The sequence below is a fragment of the Macrotis lagotis genome, chromosome 4 (genome assembly GCF_037893015.1).
Source record: "Macrotis lagotis isolate mMagLag1 chromosome 4, bilby.v1.9.chrom.fasta, whole genome shotgun sequence".
Lineage (NCBI taxonomy): Eukaryota > Metazoa > Chordata > Mammalia > Peramelemorphia > Peramelidae > Macrotis > Macrotis lagotis.
The window spans coordinates 180,011,117-180,035,055 of record NC_133661.1 but is presented as its reverse complement, the minus strand read 5'-3'; positions in this window follow the sequence as shown (position 1 = coordinate 180,035,055).

Sequence of the window (23,939 nt, the reverse complement as noted above, 5' to 3'; positions counted from 1 at the left end):
GAAAATCTTTTTTGAGACATTTCTGGCCAGAATGTGGCAAAATATCACCTAATATATTGGTAACATTCAAAACAATGAGCAAAAAAGACAACAAGTGTGAAAGGGGGGAAATACAAGTAAAAAAATCTGCAACAACTGTATAAGACGTTTCCAGTTTTTAGACTCCAAATTTTTTGAAATAGGGTACATCTTGTACATGGAGAAATACATTGGGAGATTATCAAATAAAAATAAAAAAGAATATGCCTTTTTTCCTCAGCTGTGTATGTCACTTTAACAAAAAGAGACTATGTATCAAGACATGGAAACCCCAGAAACAAATGCAGAAAAGAACAAATAGTAAATACAGCTATTTGAGATTACAATACCATAAAAATTATAAACAATAAAAATTTTGGAAGCATAAATTTAAAAATTAATTAAAAACAAATAATCAAATCCTAAAGAATGAGTGGATCACAGAACACATCACAGAAACAATAAATAATTTCCTTAAAGGTAATGACAATAATGAGACAACATATTAAAATTGATAAAATTCAGTCAAAGAAGTGCTTAGGGGAAAATGTAGATCTCTAAATGCTTATATCTTTAAAAGAAAAAGCAAATAGGTTAAAATGTAACTAAAAATTACAAAAAGATAAATTAAAAATCCTCAAGCATCAAAATAACAATTCTGAAAACTACAGGAGAGATTTAATAAAAATTAAACCTAAAAATTGAACTGATGAACTAATAAGCTAGGAACTGGTTTATTGGGGGAAATAAAATAAATAAACTATTTGTTATTTTGTCTAAAGAAAAAATAAAATCAAATTATCTATTTCAAAAGTGTAAATGAATAAAATGCTACTAATAAAAATGAAATTAAACAATTATTAAGAGATATTTTTCCAAACATGTGCTAATGAACCTGAAAATCTGAATGAAACTATTTAAAATATACAACTGTATTGATTAGTAAAAGAAACAGAGTAATTAAATTACCCTAAAGGAAATTGAATAAGCACTAAATGGGCTACCAAACAGAAAAATCTCAAGGACTAGATAAATTTGCATTTGAATACTGCCAGGCATTTAAAGAAATATTAATTCCAATTATATAAATTATATAAATATATATTATGTAAATAGTTTGGAATAACAAGTAATGAAGGATTCTTACCAAATTCCTTCTATGACATAAATATAATGTTACTTGGACCAAGGGAAACAAAAATAGAGAAAGAAAACCATTGACTAATTTCTCTAATTAATACTGATGCAAAATATTTTATTGATGTTTTTCTTTTCAAAATACATGTTATGAAAGTTTTTTAGCATACATCCATATTCCTATGCATATTTCTAAGTTATAAAATTTCCTTCCATCCTCCCTACCCACCCCCTCCCTTTGTACTTATACATTTGTGTTAAGCATGCTTACTGGTTAGACATTTTTGGTATGAGGAATTAGGATTAAGGGGAAAAAAATCATGAGAGATATTTTTTAAGTGAATGTAATATGCCTCAGATTCTGAAGGAATTTTTTTTCCTCTGGATGGGGATAACATTATCATTGTCATAGCCAGTCTAAAAGTGCTTTCCTAGCTCCCTGAACTGCTGAGAGTAGCTACCTCCTTCAGGCCTGATCATCTCACAATGTTGTTTTTACTGTGTATATTGTTCTCTTGGGTCTTCTCCCTTTGCTCAGCATCAGATCCTGTCCTTCTATGCTTCTCTAGAGTCTGACAATTTATGGTTTCCTATAGAACAATAAAATTCCATAATATTCATGTACCATAATCTGTTTAACCATTCCCAATTGTTGGGCATCCCCTCGATTTCCAGTTCTTTACCACTACAAAAAGAGCTGCTATAAATATTTTGGAACATGTAGGACTTTCCCCATTCTGGGTATAGGCCTAGAATTGGAATTTCTGGGTCAAAGGGTATAAAAATTTTTATTATGGGCATAGTTTTATATTGTTCTCCAGAATGATTGCTTTGCATCTCAACTCCACCAGCAATGCATTAGGGTTCCTAATCCACCCACAACCTCTCCAACATTGATTATTTTCCCTTTTTGATTTCTTTGTCAATATGCTAGGTATGAAGTGATAATCTCAGAGTTGTTTTAATTTGCATTTCTCTAATCAATAATTCTTATAGGGGCAGCTAGGTGGCACAGTGAATAGAGCACTGGCCCTGGAGTCAGGAGTACATGAGTTCAAATCCGGCCTCAGACATTTAATAATTACCTAGCTGTGTTGCCTTGGGCAAGCCACTTAACCCCATTGCCTTGCAAAAACCTAAAAAAAATAATTCTTATAAATGAATCAAATAAAAACCTGTTAAGTGAAAGAAAATTATAGATTTTATTCACGAATCCTGTAGGATATGTGTACCTCACCTAGTGTGAAGCACAAGGTAGCATTTGAACATCAGGTAATTTATAATCTTCAGAAACTCTTTCCCCTCCCTCTGGGGTTTTCATAGACTCTCAGAGTTTGAGTTACAATCTAAGAGGTCTGCCCATCCCATGACATGCCCCTAATATGATCACCCCCCATCATAGGATACATGATATGCTGATGAACCCCAATTGTCACAGGGGGTGTGTGGGATGATATTCAATTACCTAATTGTGTAGACTCAGTTGCATTAAGTCAGGATCTCTAGGTTATTCTTGACCAGTTAAGGACTAGTTTCTTCTAATCTTGGGTTTGTCATTTTTGGAGTAGGATTAAGAAAACTCTCAAAAAAAGAAAAGAAAAGAAAAGAAAAGAAAAGAAAAGAAAAGAAAAGAAAAGAAAAGAAAAGAAAAGAAAAGAAAAGAAAAGAAAACTCTCCCATTTTTGTGATTGACTGAGTCCATTTGCCCTTTGTAATAGATTCCCTAGGAGTTTCCCTCCACCTTGTGAAGACCAACAATGCCCTATATTCCTCACAATAATGATTTGGAGCATTTTTCCTTGTGATTGTATATAGCTTTAATTTCTTCATTTGAAAACTGTCTATTCATATCGTTTAATCATTTATCAGTTGAGGCATGACTTGCAACCTTATACATTTGAAGTTTTCTATATATTTTAGAAATGAGACCTTTATCAGAACTCTTAGTTGTGAAGATGGTTTCCTAGCTTTCTACTTTCCTCCTAATTATGGCAGCATTGATTTTATTAGTACAATTTTTAAAATTTAATATAGTCAAAATCATTCATTTTGTAGTTTATAGTGTACCCTGTTTCTTGTTTTGTCATAAATGTGTCTCCTTTCCATAGATCTGATAGATAGAATATTTATTAGTCTATTAGTTTATCTAGGATGTCACCCTTTATATCTAAATCTTGTACCTATTTTGACCCTATTTCAGTATAGGGTGTGAGATATGGGCCTATGCCAAGTTTTTACCATATTATTTTCCAGTTTTCCCAACACTTTTTGTCAAATAGTGAGTTCTTATCCCAGAAGCTGATGTCTTTGGGATTGTCAAGCAGTAGTTTACTCTAGTAATGCTTTTTTTGAACCTATCCTAATCCACTGATCCATAAATCTATTTCTTAATCAGTACTAGGAAATTTAGATGAATGCTGTTTTAAAGTATAGCTTTAGATCTGGTAGAGCTAGGCCTCCTGCCTTTACATTTTATTTTCATCAGTTCGTTGCTATTCTTGACCATTTGTTGCTCCAGATGAATTTTGTTGCTATTGTTTCTAGCTCAATAAAATAATTATTTGGTAGTTTGACTGGTATTGTACTGAATAAGTAATATAATTTGAATAAGATTGTCATTTTTATTATATTAGTTCACCCTAACCATGAGTAAGTGACATTTTCCCACTTATTTAGAGCTGACTTTATTTGGGTAAGAAGTCCTTTATAATTGTGTACATATAGTTTCTGGGTTTGTCTTGGGAGGTAGATTCCCAAGTATTTAATGTTGTCTATAGTCATTTTAAATGGAATTTATCTTTCTATTTTTTGCTCCTGGGAGTTGTTATTCATATACAGAATTGCTGATGATTTATGTGGGTTTATTTTATATCCTGCTTATTTACTGTATTTATTTGTTAATTGTTTTAAGGAGTTTTTTAGTTGATTTACTTGGGTTCTCTAAGTATACCACCATATCATCTGCAAAGGGTGAAAGCTTTGCTCCCTTATTGTCAATTCTGATTCCTTCAACATTTTTTTTCTCTCTGACTGCTAGAACTAACATTTCTAAAACTATATTGAATAGTAATGGTGATAATGGACATCCTTGTTTTACCCCTGGTCTTATTGGAAATGCTCTGAGTTAATCTCCATTATGTTTAATATTTGTTAATGTTTTAGATAGTTACTACTTATTATTTTAAGGAAAACTCCATTTATTCCTAAACTTTCTAGTGTTTTTAATAGGATGATATTGTATTTTATTATTATTTATTATTCAGCATCTATTGAGATAATCATATGATTTCTGTTGATTTTGCTATTGATATGATCAAATATGTTGAGTGTTTTCCTAATGTTGAAACATTTCTGCCTACCTGAAATAAATTCTACCTGATTATAGTGCATTACCCTAGTAATAATTGGCTAATCTTACTGCTAAAATTTTATTTAAGATTTTTGCATCAATGTTCTTTAGGAAGTTTGGTCTATAATTTTCTTTGTCTGTTTTTTGTGCTTCCTGGATTAGATATCAACACCATGTTGGTGTCATAAAAGGAATTTGGTAGAACTCCTTGTGCTCCTATTTTTTTAAAATAGTTTATTTTAGGAATTAATTGTTCCTTAAAAGTGTGGTAGAATTAACTTGTAAATACATCTGGACCTGGAGACTTTTTCTTAGGGAGTTTATTGATTATTCCTATGATTTGATGTTTGATTCACTCATTATTTAAAATTGTTTACAATGAGTTTTTAGTTTCTCCTTCTGTGACTCTTTATTACATGTAATTTTAGTGCATTATGGTCTGAAAAGTATGCATTGCCATTGCACATGCCATGTACTGAAGAGAAAAAGGTATATTCTTTTTTATCCCCATTCAATTTTTTCCAGAGGTCTATTGTATCTAAGTTTTCTAAGATTTTATTCACCTTCTTAACTTTCTTCTTGTTTATTTTGTGGTTAGATATATCTAGTTCTGTAAGAAGGAAGCTGAGGTCCCTGTCTATGTCTTCTTGTGATTCCCTCGACTTTTCCTCTAGGAATTTGGATGCTATACTTCTAGGTGATACATGTTTAATAATGATATAGCTTCATGACCTATTGTACCTTTTAAGAAGATGTAGTTTCCTTCTTTATACATTTTAATGAGGTCTATCTTTTCTTTTGCTTTATCTGAGATCAGGATGGCTACTCCTGATTTTTTTACTTCAGCTGTAGCATAGTATATTTTGCTCCATCCTTTTACCTTTACCCTGTGTGTATCTCTTTGCTTCAAATGTGTTCCTCATAAACAACATATTGTAGGATTCTGATTTTTAATCCATTTTGCTACCTGCTTCTGTTTTATGGGACAGTTCATCTCATCCACATTTATAGTTAAGATTACTAATTCTGTATTTCCCTCCATGCTATCTTTCTCCATTTATAGTTTTCTCTTTCCTTTCCTTTTCTCTTATTCCTCTTCACCAAGGTTTTACTCCCTTTCCCTTTAACTTTTCTTTCAAAATTTAACTTCCAGTTTATTTTCATCTTCCCTTTTATCAGTCTCTTCTTCCCTTATCTTTCTCTTCACCCAACTCCCCCTCCCACCCCCGGTAGAGTGGGTTAGATTTTTAAACCCATGTGTGGAAATGTATCTTATTCCCTCTCTGAGCCAAATCTAGTGAATAGATTATTACTCATTGTTCACATCCTCCCTTCTTTCCCTTTAAAATTATAAATCCTTGGGCTTCTTCACTTGGTGTTATTTATCACTCAGGCACTATTAATCATTTGTTATCAATCACAGCTTGATTAATTGATTGCTTGAGAAGCTCAAGTTGTTATCATAGTACCATACCAGATTGATTGATTGATTACTTGATTGTTTGATTGGCTGCATTGCTTCAAAGTCACTAAGTCCCCTACCCTCTTCTGTTTCAGCAGAAGTACATTTTTCAAGAGTCTTGAATTACATCAAATTATGATCATTTTTTCCTTACTCCCTTTTCAAGTACTCTCCAAAGACACAATTCTTGTGAGACAAAGTATCATCCAAATCCAAATCATTTCATGAACTATTTGTATCCCTCCCCCAAGCCTATTTTATCCCTTCAGACTGGCACCTAACCCCTTTTTAAGTGAAGTAAGGATTTCATCAAACCCTAATTTAATTTACTATAAGAGTCTTAAAGGTCTCTAAGTACTGGGAGGCTCTGAAGGCCTCACTGGAGAACTTTACAAATTATTGTAAGTTATGGGGGACACTGACTCAGGAGTGCCCAGATTATGATGCCCTCATCAGAGAAAGTGCTAAGCTTTGTCAGCACAGTAGAACTGAAGTTGGTCAAAGGATACTGAGACATTTAAGTTTAGAGTTAATACCTCTGCTTTTCATCAGGGCTTTTTGTCTTAGATATAGTAACATCAACTTGAACCCCTTCAATGGGAGACAAAACCCAACTATACCCATATTCTCTAAATCCAATCTCTTCAATTATATTCAATCCTTTAATTATTCTAAGAGAAATAAAATTTTCAAGAGTTAGAAGTGTTGTATTTTCTGTTTTAGGGTTGTATACAATTTGATAGTCTTGACTAACATTTGTTTTGTTTAGTTTAGTTTTTTCCCTTCCCCTTTTCAGTTACCTTTTTATGTGTCTCTTGAATTGTGTATTTGGCAATTGAATTCTCTTCAGTTCTGTTTTTTGTGTCAGGAAATTCTGGAAGTCCTCTATTTCATTGAGCATCCATTTTTTCCCTTGACAGTATATGCTGAATTTTTCAGGGTACTAAATTCTTGGCTGTAATTCCAGGTTTTTTGCCCCCCATAATATGATATTCCAGGTCTTCTGGTACTACAATGTTGAGGCATATGGGCCAGCACAAGTCTGATTGTGTTTCCTTTGTATTTAAACTGTTTCATTTTTTGCTGCTTACAGCATTTTCTCCTTTATTTGAGAGTTCTGGAGTTTGGTTATAACAGCCTTTAGTGTTTTTTATCGTGGGGTCTTTTTCTGGAGGGGTGTTGTGTATTCTTTCAATGGTTATATTTTCTTGTTCTAGTAGATTTGGATACTTTTCCTGATAATATCTTGCATAATATTTTCTAGGTTTTTTTGGATATAGGTTTTCTAGTGGTCTGATGATTTGCAAATTAACTCTCCTGCATCTTTTTTGAGGTCATTTGTTTTTTTCTAAAAGGCACTTTATGTTTTCTTCATTTTTTTCCTCCTTTTTATTTTGTTTGGTAGAATCTTGTGGTCTCGTAGATTCATTGGTTTCTATTTGTTCAGTTCTAATTTTTAAGTTTTTATTTTCTTCAATTTACTTTTGTCCTTCCTTTTTAAAGATATTGAATTCTTTTGTCAATTTTTCATAATTTTCCTGCAAGACTCATTTCTTTTTTTTCCCCATTTTTCTTCTTCCTCTCCTTTGGTTCTTAAATGCATTTTTAAGCTCTTCAATGAGCTTCTGGATTTGAGTCCAATTCATAGACTGTTTTGAGCTTTTCCCTGTGAGTGGTTTTTCACTAATTTCTTCTTCTTACTGGTCATTGTTATCATGTTTGTTTGTAAAGTGGTTTTCTATAGTGAGTGCTCTTTTAGCTTTTTTTTGCTCGTTTGTTGTTTTAGCTCTGCTCCTGGGGTATAGGGAATATAGACCCAAACTTTTTATGCTGGGCCGGGATATGATTCCTGACTTGTCATTAGTGAAGATGTTGCCTATGCAGTCCAGGCCTTGCCTTTGCAGAGGTTCATTTTCTCCTTTGGTTCCAGGTTCTGGTTTAACAGTAGTTTGTACCCAATCCGGTCCTGTCTTTTGCCCTGGTATTCCCAGAGTTAAGACTTTGTTTAGGGTTGGGATAGTCCCTGCTGGCTTGCTATCTAGCTGCTGTGACCTCTGCTGTTGTCATCCTATTATGACCTGAACTGCACTGTGGCTAAAAGTCTTCTACTAGCTTTCCTGTTCTCCTGCCTCCTGGGCTTTATTTCCCCTTTTCCCTCAAAGAGACAGACCTTCATTGAAGATCCTCCATGATATCTACTATTGAAAACTTCTTTGGGTCTTTTCTTTCCTTGGTGGGATCTGTACAGATGTTTCATTTTTCTTTGAAAAGGAAAAGCTCTGGGACCATGTTAGCTTCATGTTGCCATATTGGCTCTACCCTGTAAGTCTATATGCAAAAATTAAAAAAAAAAACTAGCAAGAAGACTATATCAATATTTAATAAAAATCATATTCTTTGACCAGGTTAGATTTATACCAGGAATGCAGGGCTGATTCAATATTAGGAAAACTATATCATATCAATTACAGAAACAGCAAAAATCATATGAGTATCTCAATAAATGAAGAAAAAACTTTTGTGATAAAATGCAATACTCATTCCTTTTAAAAACAGCAGAAATAATAGGAATTAATTGACTTTTTTTTTTTTAGGTTTTTGTGAGGCAAATGGGGTTGAGTGGCTTGCCCAAGGCCACACAGCTAGGTAATTATTAAGTGTCTGAGACTGGATTTGAACCCAGGTACTCCTGATTCCAAGGCTGGTGCTTTATCCATTATGCCACCTAGCTGCCCAAATTAATTGACTTTTTATTAAAATTGTAGGTAGTATTTAGCTAAAACCTAGAGAAAACACTATCTTTAAAAGGATAAACTAAAAACCTACCCAATAAGATTAGGAGTGCAGAAAGGATTTTCATGATCACTTTCACTATTTAATATTGTGCTGGAAATACTAGCTGTAGGAGTAAGACAAAAATGGCATTGAAGGAATTAGCATAAATAATGAGGAAGCAAAACTATCACTTTTGCAGATGATATGATAACATACTGAGAGAACTGAAGAGAATCTACTTAAAAAATAAACTATTCCAAATGATTAACAATTTAACAAAATTACAGGACATAAAATAAACATACACAAGCTATTAGCATTTCTATATATTACTAACAATATTCAGCAGGAAGAGATAGAAAGAGAAATTTCATTTAAAATAACTGTGGAGAATACAAAATACTCTAATTCTAACAACTGAAGTAATATTAATTGCTTATTGATATGCTGAAGCAATATAATAAAATGAAAATGCCACCTTACTTACCAAAGAATTGTTTCGTAGAGCTAGAAAAATAAAATAATTTATCTGGAAGATCAAAAGCAAAAAGTCAAGAATATCAAGGGAACCAATGAGGGTCGGGGGGAAAGGGGAGTAGGGAATAAAGATTTGCAATACCAGATCTTGAACTATATTACAAATTAATAATAATCAAAACATTCTGGTACTGGACAAGCAATAGGGTGATTGATCAATAGAATAAATTAAGTACAAAATTTTCAGAAGTAAAAGATAACAGTAACCTAGTGTTTGGTAAATCCAAAGACCCAAACTATTGGGGAAGTTCTTTCTATTTGGCAATAACTGCTGGGAAACCTGGAAAGCAGTCTGACCGAAAGTAGTCACAGACCAAGATATCACATGGAATATAAGGATAAGTTCAAACTGGGTATATGATTTAGACATAATTATGACTTCCTATATAAATTCAGATAATATGTGAAAAATTGTCAGATTTTTGGATAAGGGAATAGTCCTTGAATAAACAGGAGCTAGAGGTTCATGGCAGATAAAACAGATAATTTTTCATTTGCATGAACAAATCCAAATGTAGTCAAAATTGGAAAGAAAACAAGAAATAAGAGATTTTTATAGTTAGTTTTTTGATAGAGATCACATTGTTCAAGCATAAAGAAAACTGATACAAATTTATATAAATAACATAACTTACCAATTGATACATGTTCAATGATTCACCAGTTTTCAAATAAATCATCAAATTTCAAAAAAATAAAATTGTAATATAAAATAATAGTTGGAGAAATGCCAATTAAAAGAACCCTGAGAGTGTTTGGACCAAGGTGGTGAAGAGAGGCCAGGTACTGCTAAGGTCTCCTGTTTTCCCCTCAGAAATAATATGAAAGTTGGGGTGGCTAGGTGGCACAGTGGATAAAGCACCGGCCCTGGAGTCAGGAGTACCTGGGTTCAAATCTGGTTTCAGACAATAATTATCTAGCTGTGTGGCCATGGGCAAGCCATTTAACTGCAGTTGCCTTGCAAAAACCTAAAAAAACAAACAAACAAAAAAGAAATAATACGAAGGTATCCTCTTAACAGAAATTTGATTGACAAAACACAGAAAAAGAAGCTAGGAGAAGAACAAGGTCTGTCTCCAGGGGACAGAGGGTGAACCAGGAATGGAGAGCAGAGTCACATTATGTTTCTAGCCAAAATTTAGAGGGACAGAACCCACAGAAAGATTGAGTGATACATTTGCCCAGTCCAAGATAACTTAGAAGTTCTGTGGGAACGATTTGCTTTACCAGGACTGGGAGGTAGAAAAAAGCCCCAACCACAGCCCAGCCCAGCCCAAACCAGGGATCACTGGGAACAGCTTGAAGAGGGAGAGAAAACTTAGCTCTTAGATCTTAGCTCCTTCTTCCTGTCCTTTCTCTTCCTCCTAGTAATTCCATTTATCACCTACTGACTCCATCTTTTACTACGTTATACCACTATTTTCTTCTCCTTCCTGTACCCTGTCTATATGTGCTCCTTCTAAAAGAATGAATGTGGATTGTGGAGTGAGGGGCACTGGCTGCAGTATTTGCAGTGAGAATTGGAGAAAACCAGCCTCCAGAACACAGCCCATAAACGGTAAGGGGGTCAGGGGAGACTGCATAAGTCCCCTGGGGCAGGACTCTGCTGTTTTCCCACACTCAGATCCAGGTTGCAGTTTGGCCTTCCATACTAAGATAGCAGGGATCCTCCTCATAGCTCCAGGAGAGTACCTGTCGTCATCTACCTATCAAAGCATAGGCAAGAGAGCATAAGACTTTGGCGGAATAAAGGTCCCAATGAGGTGTCCCAAAAAAAACCCTTCAAAGCCTTTGAAGTGCTGTAAATTATTCTTGGAATGAGAAAATAGGAAACAACAGAAAAAAGAAGAATCAGATCATAGAAAATTACTTTGGTCCCATAGAAGATCAAAACACCTACTCAGATGATGACAAAATCAAAGCTTCCATATCCAAAATCTCCAAGAGAAATAGAAAATGGGCTCAGACTATGGAAGAGCTCAAAAAAGACTTTGAAAAACAATTAAGGGATAAGAAGAAAAATTGGGAGGAGAAATTAGAGCGATGCAGAGAAATCATGAAAACCAAATCAGTAGCTTGGTAAAAGAAATACAAAAAAGTACTGAAGAAAATAATGTTTAAAACCAGTTCAGGCCAAATGGAAAAAAGCAAAACAAAAGGCAAATGAAGAGAAGAATTCCTTAAAAAATGGAATTGGCCAACTGGAAAAGGAAAAGTTCTGTGAAGACAATAACTTCTTCAAATGCCGAATGGACGTGAAGGAAGCTGATGATTTTGCAATAAATCAAGAAGGAATAAAACTCTTCCAAAAAAAAAGCCAAAAATTCAAAGAAAATGTGAAATATCTCATTGGAAAGCAACCAACCTCAAAAACAGATCCAGAAGAAATAATTTAAAAAATTATTGGGCCACCTGAAAACCACGACCAGGAAAAGAACCTAGACTTCATTTTTCAAGAAATATTACAGCAAAATTTCCCTGAAGTCCTAGAAGCAGAGGGTAAAATAGAAACTGAGAGAATTCACCTCCTGAAAGAGATTCCCAAAAGAAAAACTTCCAGTAATGTTATAGCCAAATTCCAAAACTCCCAAGTCAAAGAGAAATACTCAAAGTTGCAGGAAACAAACAATTCAAATACCATGGTTCCATAGTCAGGATTACATAGGATCTGGCAGCATCACATTAAGGTCTCATAGGGATTAGACTATGATATTACAGAAAGCAAAAGATCTTGGTTTACAACCAAGTCAAATACCCACAAAAACTGAACATCCTCTTTCAAGGGAAAAGATGGACTTTCAATGAAAGAGGGCAATTTCAACCTTTCCTATTGAAACAGAGCTGAACAGAAAGTTTGATCTTCAAGTACAGGACTCTGGTGAACCATAGAGGGGGTGGATGAGAAGGACTGACTATGAGAAAGTTAATGAAGTTGAACTGTTTGTATTCCTGCATGGGAAGAAGATACTGATAGCTCATATAAAATTTCTCATTTATAAGAGCTGTAAGAAGGATCAAATATAGACAGGGTACAGGAAGAAGCAGAAAATAATGGTATAAAGTAGTAAAAATGGAGTCAGTAGGTGATAAAGGGAAGTACAAGGAAGAAGAGAAAGGAGAGGAAGAAGGAGCTAAGATATTTCACATAAGAGTCAGGAAAAAAGCTTTTTCAATGGAATAGATTGGAGGAAGGCAAGGGGGAGATGAGTGAACATTCATTTTCATCAGAAATGGCTCAAAGAATAAATAACATACACATTTAATAGGGTATAGAAATCTATCATACCCTAGAGAAAAGGGGGGATAGGCAGCAGAAAAGAAGGAAGATTGTGGGAGCGGTACTCAGAGACAACACACTTTTGGATAGGGCCAGGATGAAAGGAGAGAGAGAGAATAGAATAAATGAGTGGGGAGGAATAGAGTTGAAGGAAATACAGCTAGTAAAAGCAACTATGGCAAAAATATTGAAGCCATCTCTCTAGTGGACTTATGATAAAGAAGGCAACTCACCTCAGAGACAGAGCCATTGGAATCTGAACATAGATTGAGGATTTTTTTTCTCTATCTCACTATTCTTTTGGTTTCTCATCTTCTTGGGGGTGAGGAGGGTTTCTGTTTACTCTTATAACAAAATTATTGTAATAATTTAAAATAAACAAAACAAAACAGAAGAATACTATCAAATCAAAAAAGAATAACCCAATGGAGCTCAATAGAAAGAGTTATTTCTTTTAAGACTAAATAAAAATACTGAAAACTGGCAAAAAAAATAGAATTGACCAATTGGAAAAGGAATTGCAAATGGTAAATAAATAAAATACTTCTTAAAAAAAGAATGAAATCTGTGGAAACTAATGACTCCATGAGACAACAAGAATCTGTTAAACAAAACCAAAAAAACTGAGAAAATAGAGGAAAATGTAACATACCTCATCTGTAAAACCACTGCCCTCAAGAATAGATCCAGAAGAGACAACTTAAGAATAATTGAGCTTCTTGAAAACATTGAAGAGATTAAAAAGCCTGGGCTCACTATTACAGGATTTAGTAATGGAAAAGTGCCCTGATGGAATGGAACCAGAGGGCAAAATAGTAATAGAAAGAATACATCAATCCCCTCCAGAAAGGAATCCTAAAATGAAAATACCAAGGAATATTGTGGCCAAATTCCAGAACTATCTGATAAAGAGACAATCCTGTAAGCAGCCAGAAAAAAACAATTTAGATACCAAAGAGTCACAGTAAGCATTACAAATTACCTGGCTACATTAATATTGAGGGATCAAAGGGTGCAGAATGAGATATTCTGAAAAGCAAGGGAGCTTGTAATGCAGCCCAGAATCCATTGTCTGGCAAAAGCGAGCTTTCTTTTCTAGGGGAAAAGTGGACATTTAATGAAATAGGAGACTTCCAACTTTTCCTGATGAAAAGACCAGTGCTAAATAGAAAATTTGAACATCAAAGAAGAGACATGTGAACAAGTTAAAACAAAAGGGGGGGTAAAGAAAAAAGTGCTATCGAATAAGACGAAAATGATTATATCCCTACCTGGGAGAAAGATTCTCAGAACTCTCAAGAATTGTAATTCTATTGGAGAGAATGTACTTAACCAGAAGTAATGGACACTCATGACTTATCCATGATTATGATAGATTGATTTAAAAACAATACTCCTTAAAAAGGGGGAACAGTAAAGAAACAGGAAGATGGAGGTAATTGAATGGGGCAAATCATATTACATAGAGAGGTGCAAAGGACTTATTGCAATAGACAGAAAGAAAGGAGGAGATGAGAACCACCTGAATCTTACTCTCATCAGAATAGTTCTAAAGTTAACATATAAACATTCAGTTAAGTTGAGAAATTTATCTGTCAAGTAGGGGGAGGGGGAGGAAAAGAGGAACTAACAGAAGGAAAAAGGGGTAAAGGGAAAGGGGAAAGAAAGGGGAGGGAGTTGGATACAAGGGAGCGAACAGACTGAAGATGGTGATATTCAGAAACAAAATACTGGGATTAAGTGAAAAAAGGGGGGAAAATATAAAAGGGAAGATAGCATAGAGGGCAATAAGGAGTTAATAATTATAACTTTGAATGTGAATGGGATGAACTCTCCCATAAAATGTAAGTGAATAGCAGACTGGATTAAAAACTAGAATTCTACAATATGCTGCTTACAAGAAATTCATTTGAAGCAGAGAGATACATACACAATAAAGGTAAAAGGTTGGAGCAAAATATTTTGCTTTAGCTAAAGTTAAAAAAAGCAGTAATCCTTATCTCAGACAAATCAGCTGCAAAAATAGATCTTATTAAAAGAGAGAAACTATATCCTCCTAAAAAGTACCATAGACAATGAAGCAATTTCAATACTAAACATGTATGCACTAGGTGGTAGAGCATACAAATTTTTCAAGGACAAGCTGAATGAGTTACAGGAACACATAGATAGCAAAATTCTACTGGTGGGAGACGTCAACCTCCTGCTCTTGGATTTAGATAAATCTAACCATAAAATAAACAAGAAGGAAGTTAAGGAGAAAAATAGACTGTTAGAAAACCTAGACATGATAGACCTTTGGAGAAAGCTGAATGGGAATTGAAAGGAATATACTTTTTTCCTTCCTCACATGGCACCCAAAAATTAGGGCATAAAAACCTAATAATGATATGCAGAAAGGAAGAAATAGTGAATACATCCTTCTCAGACCATAATGCAATAAAAATCACATGCAATAATGGGCCAGGCAGAGATAGAACTAAAACTAATTAGAAAATAAATAAGCTCATTTTAAAAAATGAGTGGATCAAACAACAAATTATAGAAAGGATTAATGATTTCATCCTAGATAATGACAATAATGAGACAATATACCAAAATTTATGGGATACAGCCAAAGCAGTTTTCCAGGGATAGATAGATAGATAGATAGATAGATAGATAGATAGAATGCTTACATGAATAAATAGGAGAAAGCTGAAATCAATGAACTAAAAATGCAACTAAATAAATTAGAGAAAGAACAAATTAAAAACCTGCAATTAAATACCAAATTAGACATTCTAAAAATTAATGGAGAAATTAACAAAACTGAAAGCAAGAAAACTATTGAAATAATAAATAAAGCCAATAGTTGGATTTTATGAATAAAACAATAAAATTGATAAGCCTCTGGTTAATTTGATTTAAAAAAAGTAGAAACCAAATTGTCAGTATCACAAATGAAAAAGTGATTTCAACACCAATGAGGATGAAATTAAAGTCACAATTCAGAATTATTTTGTCCAAATGTATAATAAATTGATAATCTTAATGAAATGAATGAATATTAACAAAAATATAAGTTGCCCAGGTCAATTGAAGAGGAAATTAAATACTTAAATAACCCTATCTCAGAAAAAGAAATTCAAAAATCCATTACTGAACTCCCTAAGGCAAAATCTTCAAGGCCAGACAGAAGTACAAGTGAATTCTATCATACATTTAAGGAACAATTAGTTCCAATTTTATATAGAGTCTTTGGCAAAATAGGTGAGGACAGAACTCTGCCTAACTCTTTTTATGACACCAATATGGTCCTGATACTTAAGAGTCAAAACAGAGAAAGAAAATTATAGACCTATTTCCCTAATGAATATAGATGCAAAAATCTTAAGTAAAATCTTAGCAAAGTGATTACAGCAAGTTAACACTAGGATAATACATTATGACCAAGCAGGATTTATTGCAGGAATGAAGTTTGGTTTAACATTAGGAAAACTGTTAGTTTAACTATATCATTAACAAACCTATCAGAAATCATATGATTATATCAAATGATGCTGAAAAAGCCTTTGATAATATACAACACCCATTCTTACTAAAAACACTAGAGAGAGAGAGAGAGCGAGAGAGAGAGAGAGAGAGAGAGAGAAAGAGAGAAGGAAAAAAATGGATTATTCCTTAGTCTAATATGCAGTATCTATATTAAACAATCAATAAGTATTATGTGCAATGGTGATAAACTAGAGGCATTCCCAATAAAATCAGGGGTGAAACAAGTATCCCAGTTATCACCACTCCTATTCAATATTGTGTTAGAAATGTTAGCATTAGCAGTAAGAGAAGAAAAAGAAATTGAAGGAATTAGAACTGGAAAGGAAGAAACAAAACTCTCACTCTTTGTAGATGACATGATAGTATACTTAGGAAATCCTAATACATCATCTAAGAAACTACTAGAAGTAATTAGCAACTTTAGCAAAGTCGCAAGATATAAAATAAACTCTCATAAATCCTTAGCATTTCTCTATATTACTAGCAAGATACAGCAGCAAGAGCTAGAAAGAGAAATCCCATTCAAAGTAGCTTCAGACAGTATAAAATACTTATGAGTCTACATGCCAAGGCAGTCTCAGAAACTCTATGAAAACAACTACAACACATTTCTCACCCAAATAAAATCCTATTTAAAAAAACTGAGCAAATCTCAAATGCTTGTGGACAGGCATAAAAATGACAATTCTACCTAAATTCTACCTAAATTATTTAGTGCCCTAGCAAGCAAAATTGCAAAAAATTACTTTAATAAGTTAGAAAACATTGTAAGTAAATACATAAGGAGAAATAAAAAGTCAAGAATTTCCAAGGATTTGGGCAGCCAGCTGGTGCAATGGGTAGAGCTTTGGCTTTGGAATCAGGAGTATCTGAGTTCAAATCTGGTCTGAGACACTTAATAGTTACCTAGTTGTGGGACCTTGGGCAAGTCATTTAACTCCATTGCCTTGCAAAAAAAAATAATTTCCAGGGATTTAATGGAAAAAAGGTGGAAAAGAAGATGGCTGAGCCCTACAAGATCTATAATTGTATCATAAAAATCAGTCATCAAAACTGTCTGGTATTGGCTAAGAAATAAAGTGGTGGCCCAGGGGATAGAACACCAGGCCAGGAGTCAGGAGTGCTTCAGTTCAAATCCGATCTCAGACACTTAATAATTACCTAGCTGTGTGGCCTTGGGCAAGCCACTTAACCCTATTGCCTTGCAAAAACTAAAAAACTAAAAAAAAATAAAAAAAGAAAGAAATAGAATGGTGGATCAGTGGGATAGATTAGGTGCAAAAGAGATAGCAGGAAATGATTCTAGTAATCTGTTGTTTGATAAACCTAAAGAGTTCAGCTTCTGGGATAAAAAAAACTCTCTCTTTGATAAAAACTGTTGGGAAAATTGTAAGGTACTATGGCAGAAACTTGGATTAGACCAACATCTCATACCCTATACCAAGATAATATCAAAATGGGTACAGGATTTATACATAAAAGACAATATTATAAACAAACTAGGAGATCAAGAAATCATTTAACTGTCAGGGCTATGGAAAAGGAAGCAGTTTATGACAAAGGAAGAAATGGAGAACATTGTTGGAAACAAACTAGATAATTTTGATTATAATAAATTAAAAAAGCTTTTGCACAGACAAAACCACTGTAACTGAGATCAAAAGAAATGTAGTAATTTGGGAACCAATTTTTACAACTAGCATTTTTGGCAAAGAACTAATTTCTAAAATATCTTAGAGAACTGAGTCAAAATTATAAAAAAAAAAAACCAAGCCATGCCTCAATTGACAAATTGTCAAAGGATATGCAGAAGTAATTTATGATGAGGAAATCAAAGAGATCCATAGCCATATGAAAAATTTCTCTAAGTCATTGCTGATTAGAGAAATGCAAATTAAAGCATCTCTGAGGTATCATCTCACATCTCTGAGAATGGCCAATATGACCAGAAAGGACAATGACCAATGTTGGAAGGGATTTTGGAATTCTGGGACACTAATGCATTGTTGTTGGAGCTATGAACTCATCCAATCTTTTTGGAGAGAAATTTGAATTACACCCAAAGGGCAATAAAAATGTACATACACTTTGATTCAGTGATACCAGTATTAGGTTGATACCCTGAAGAGATCATGAAAAAGGGTAAAAACATAACTTGTACAAAAATATTCATAGCAGCCCTGTTCGTGGTGGCAAAAGAATTGGAAAATGAGTTTATGTCCTTCAATTGGGGAATGACTGAACAAACTGTGGTATATGTATGTTATGGAACACTACTGTTCTATTAGAAACAAGGAAGGATTGGAATTCAGAGAAGCCTGGAAGGATTTGCATGAACTGATGCTGAGCAAGAGGAGAAGAACCAGAAGAACATTGTACACCTTAACAGCAACATGGGGATGATAATCAACCTTAATGGACTTGCTCATTTTATCAGTGCAACAATCAGGGACAATTTTAGGGGATCTGCAATGAAGAATATCATCTGTATCCAAAAAAGAATTGCAGAGTTTAAACAAAGACCAAAGACTATTACCTTTAATTTTAAAATAAAAAATGTATGTCATCACATAATTTTGCTATCTCTTATATTTTCCTTAAGGATATGATTTCTCTCTCAATACAGTCAATTTTAATCAATGTATAGTATGGAAACAATATAAAGAGTATCTGACTGCTTCTGTGGGGTTTGCGGGGAGGGAAGTGAGATAAAGTACCCTGAGATTCTATTTCATACTGAACAAATTGGCTGAGATGACAGAAAATAAAAATGCCAAATACTGGAAATTATGTAAAAAAATAAGAGAGAGATAAATGCACTATTGGTGAAACTGTGAACTGGTTCAATCATTTTGAGAACAATTTGGAATATTGTCTAAAGGATTATAAAATCACAATAATATTGATATTGAGCTTGAATAAAAAAGAAATCAAAGAAAAAGAAAAGGACTCATATGCTCAAAAATATTTATAGTATCTTTTGTGGTAGTAAAGAATTGGAAATTAGGAGAATGCCTATTAATTGTGGCTGAACTAGTTTGGTATATGATTGTGATGGAATACTATTGTGCTGTAAGAAATGATAAAACAGTTCCAGAAAAACCTAGGAAGGCTTATTTGATGATGTAAGGTGAAGCAAACAGAACCAAATCATTTACAGAGTGAGAATTGCATTGTAAATACTTCTAATGTGGAAATATTCTTCATGACTTCATCAAATTTCTTGCCTTCTCATAGGATGGTAAAGAAGTTAATAGAGGGAGAAAATTTCAAATTGAAAATAAAAATAAAATTAATTAAAAAGAAGACTAGAAGAGTAGGAAGAGGTCAGATTATGAACAGTTTTAAATGACAAGGAGTTTATATTTGATCCTAGAGATATCAGAGATTTCCCTTTCCCCAATCTGGAAGAGGAGCAAAAGAAATCCTAATAATATTAAAATTTATAAAGGACTTTACAAATATCTCATTTTTCTTTTCTTACAATAATCATGGGAGTTAAGTACTATTATTGTCATCATTTTCTGAGAGAAGAAATTGAAGCAGACAGAGGCTAACTGATTTGATCAGAGTCAAATAGCTTGTATGTAGCTACAGATTTAAACTCAAGTCTTCCTGACTCTAGTTCTATAACCATTTTGCCACTAGACTACCTTTCTCCTCTCCTCCAAATCCCTTAATATTAATCTTTCACTTTATACTTTAAAGAGTTCAATCAGAATTCCTTCCTGTAGCTACCACATGACCCAGAAGTCATAGACAATTTGTATTCAGCCTAAAACTTTTTGAGTCCTCGGTCCAATTCATTCAAAAGTTTAGAGGACTACTGTTATAACAAGCAGGGTTACTGGTTTTACTCTCCTCTTACCCCTTCCAGAGGTCCTTGCTTTGTGCAAAGCTTCAAATTATTCCCAGAGAATAACCAGTTCTAGAGTGGTCATCTGCCTGTTGTGGTAGTATTAGGGATTTGAGGCTTCTCAGCTGAAAGAGTAAAAGGAATTCCACAATTATATGAAAAGGGGCAACAGAGCATATTGATTTGGTGCTTATAACTCCTTAGAGAAGAGATAAGGCATTAGGGCTGTTAGTGATTAGGTATTCTTTGATTCAGTTTAGGTAAATAATTTAACTAGGGAAAGAGGACATGATCCATATGATTGGAAAGATTACTAGAAATTATACTAGAAGTTATAGAATAACCCACACTAAATAATAGGCAGAAGGGAAGAAATAACAATGTTTGGTAGAAAAAAATGAACACTCAACGAGTGAAGACACACCAGGATGAAATGACACCATCATGATGGGAGTTTATCTTAAGCAACATTTATTCCTAAGACAACTTTCTTTTTTTTTTTTTATTTTTCTTAGATTTTTTTTGCAAGGCAATGGGGTTAAGTGGCTTGCCCAAGGCCACACAGCTAGGTAATTATTAAGTGTCTGAGGCCGAATTTGAACTCAAGTACTCCTGACTCCAAGGCCGGTGCTCTATCCACTGTGCCACCTAGCTGCCCCCGCAACTTTCTTAATAGCATAACTGTATTGGTCACAGCTTGGACAGGTTCTTTGAAGGTTGCTCGTAATTGAATGAGATGGTCTTTGCAGAAAGAAAGCCAGATTTCAGGTAAGAGGAACTGGGATTCATATTCAAGGATCAGCTGCTTACTATCTGGCTAACTGCAGGCAAATCATTTCAGCCCTTTGGGTTCCAGTTTCCTTCACATGTGAAATGAAGAAGTTGTGCCAGATGACTGTTGCTCTAAATCTATGAGCCTAAAAATTCAATATTCTCATTAACACCCTTGTTGATCCTGCTAGCATTTTGTCAATCTAAATTATATGTTCTGTTTATAACAAGTTTAGCAAATTGATGGTCCTTTTGTTTCATCTGGGAATTCACAATAAATTAGATTTGTTTGTTTTTCTTCTGTGGTGAAGCCACTTAAGGTTTTTAAACAGTAATTTAGTTTTCAGTTTTAAAACATTGCTCTGAATATAATGTTCTGTGATAGAAGATACAAACATTGCATCAAAAGACAGTCTGTAAATGGCATAAGTTGCTAGGGACAACCACACCTGATGAAACACTTGTTTCTGTATTTAGATTCCAAGCAATACCTAATAGCTCAGGTATGTGATGGATTCCCAGTGGGATAGAGATGAGAAAGTTTATCTTGTCTTTTAGAAGGGCCAGAATGTGACTCAAATCTAACTGGAAACAGGCATGTGGGCTTCACAGTTGTTGGCATGGAGACATAACTAGGAGTCTTTTTCACTCACATGCTCCCACTGATTCTCCTATGTGAGATGAGGATATGCTGAGGAACTAGTGACAATAGCAAATCTTCCTATTGGTTTAGAAGGATAGAAAGGTACACTAAGGACACCACTTTAATAACCTGAACAGCCTAATTAGGCACACAAACCAACTGTTGCTGAAATGGGAAGGGCAGGGGGGAACCATTAGAAACAATGAAAGGTAGTGTAGTATGCTAGAAAGAAGACCTGACTTTTAGTTCTACCTCTCATTCATGCATTCATTTATTCATTCAGCAAATATTTATTAGGCAGTTACTATAAGGCAGGGACTTTGTTGGGTGGTAGGCATATATAAACAAAATAAACAAATAAAAAAGAAACAGTACTTAGAACTTGCATTCTCCTAGGGAGGGGAATAGGTGAGAAGTGATATGGACGGGTCAGCTAGGTGATGTAGTGGAAAAAGCACCGGCCTTGGAGTCAGGAGTACCTGGGTTCAAATCCAGTCTCAAATACTTAATAATTACCTAGCTGTGTGGCTTTGGGCAAGCCACTTAACCCCATTTGCCTTGCAAAAGCCTAAAAAAACCCAAAACAAAACAAAAAAAAAGAAGTAATATTGACATAGTGAAGTTAATATGAAATATTAACAGAGTAATTTCTGGGAGCAGAAAGGGTAAAAACAACTAGGGAAAGCTATTATCTAAGAGCTGACATCTGGTAACCTTAGAAAAATTAATAAACTCCATAGACCTTCAGTTTCTCCATTTGTTATAGTGTGTGTGTGTGTGTGTGTGTGTGTGTGTGTGTGTGTGTGTGTGTGTGTGTGTGTGTGGTGGGGGGGTGCTAAGCTAAATCTCCAGTCTTGCTTTCTCCTCTGGAGCCATCTGGATCTAGTGGCCAGATATGAATCAGTATGACTGGAGATAGTCCTGGATGTGAGGAAATCAGGGTTAAGTGACTTGTCCAAAGTCACACAACTAGTCAAGTGTCTAAGGACAGATTCTAACTCCCATCCCCTTGAGTATGAGTCAGTGTTTTCTCCACTGTGTCACCTAGTTGCCCTCTATTTATTACCAATACAACCTAGCAGGTAGAGAGAGAAAGAGAAATTCTATTAAAATTACTACAAATAATATAAAATACTTCGGAGTTTTTCCTCTCAAGACAAACCCAGAACCATAAGAACACAATTACAAAACACTTTTCACCCAAATAAAGTTATAACAAACATCTAGAAAAATATTATTAATGAAAAAACTAAGCCATAAAAATGACAGTTCTATTTAAATTAACTTACTTATTCACCACCATACCAATCAAACTATCAAAAATATTTTATAGAGCTAGAAAAAATTTATAAAATTCTTCTGTATCTATTACTGGTTAAGAAATAGAGTGGAGAATCAGTTGAATTGACTAGGTACACAATACATTATAGGAAATGACCTTGCAACTTTTTTTGTCTGCATTTTCTTTTGCAACATAGCTAATATAGAACTATGTTTTCCATGACTTTATGTGTATAATCTTTACAAATTTATTAAATTCTTAAGGAGGGAGATGAGGAAGGGAGAAAGGGAATTTTGAACTAAAAAATTTCAAAAATGAATGTTAAACTTTTTAAAAGTAATTGAGAAAAAATTAAGTTAAATAAAAATTCTTATTCTATTAATGCATCATTTGCATTTCTTGACTTTTATAAAGTTTATTTTTCATGTTCATGAAACCTTGAGGTGAGAATTTTAAAGGTTTAACAAATTTTTATCACTATCATTATAAATACTAATAATAACATGTTTATACATCACTTTTATGGTTTACAAACTGCTTTTCTTACAATGATCTCAAGAAAATGATCTCACATTTAAAAAAATTTAACCTCTTTTTCTACTGTAAGATAGATATACCAGAAACTGTCCTTTCTGGTGAAAGTTATTATCCCTCAGGATGTTAAACCTTGGCTTAAAGTTTCTGGGTCTGCAGTAGGCCAGGAAAAAAAATGATTAGGGATGATATTAGGAATGTACTGTACAGCACACTTTCTTAGGTATCTGGAAGAAAGTCTTACTAAAAACATCTCTTCTATGGTTTTTCATCCCACCATTGAAGATTTGTTCCCTTGGGTTTTAATGGTCTAGAAGAGTAGAAAGAGTACTAGGTTATATATCAGAAGTTATGAATTTTTAACTCCAGTTTAACCATAAACCCAATGTGTGGCTTTGGATATCCTTTTTATACTTCATTTTCTTTATATGTTAAATGATAGTTTTGAATCAAATTGTTTCTAGGATCAAAGTTTCTACTATTTGATTTTCTGGATCAATATTTATTAACTACCTACTATGAGCAACACATTGTACCAGAAAGCAGAGAGACACAGACAAAAATTAAATTAAATTCCTGCCTGATGGAAATTAAGTTTTACTAGAGGTAAGAAGAAGATATATATACAATATAATATCTACATAGATAAGTAAATAGAATTATTCTATGAGTTTATGACCAAGTCTTCTCTTAAAATAAAATATATCTAAGAGGTAACCTTAAAAATCAATAGCTAATGTGGGGCATGCAATTACTTGATA